Source organism: Etheostoma spectabile, chromosome 14 (genome assembly GCF_008692095.1).
Source record: "Etheostoma spectabile isolate EspeVRDwgs_2016 chromosome 14, UIUC_Espe_1.0, whole genome shotgun sequence".
NCBI lineage: Eukaryota > Metazoa > Chordata > Actinopteri > Perciformes > Percidae > Etheostoma > Etheostoma spectabile.
Genome location: NC_045746.1, coordinates 12,817,030 through 12,817,287, shown reverse-complemented (window position 1 = coordinate 12,817,287; position 258 = coordinate 12,817,030). Strand labels below are relative to the sequence as shown.

The following is a 258-nucleotide window of genomic DNA, read 5'->3' as shown; positions in this document are numbered from 1 at the left end:
GACCCCCCTGGGGGTCGCGACCCCCACTTCGGGAATCACTGCTCTAGAGGCATGGAGAACTTCCGTTGTGTAATTGATGCAGCGTTTTTTGTTGCATCTGCTTTTCTTTTTGCATCGTTTCTGTATTTGCTGTATTTGGTTGTGTTGTGTGTATTTGCAGCGCGTTTGTGTCTTTGGTTGTGTTGCGTGCATTTGCTAAATGCTGCGCATACGTTTTGTCAAATGAATGAAGTTGTTTTCTTAATTTGCTTGTGTTTT

The 258-nt window shown here is 43.8% G+C and overlaps 1 protein-coding gene across 1 annotated transcript in view; it reads right to left on the bottom strand.

Annotated features, from left to right (window-relative positions):
* Window positions 1–258, bottom strand: part of LOC116702204 (glutathione S-transferase A) — a gene marked incomplete in the record, with an annotated part of 9,543 nt that overhangs the window by 7,483 nt on the left and 1,802 nt on the right.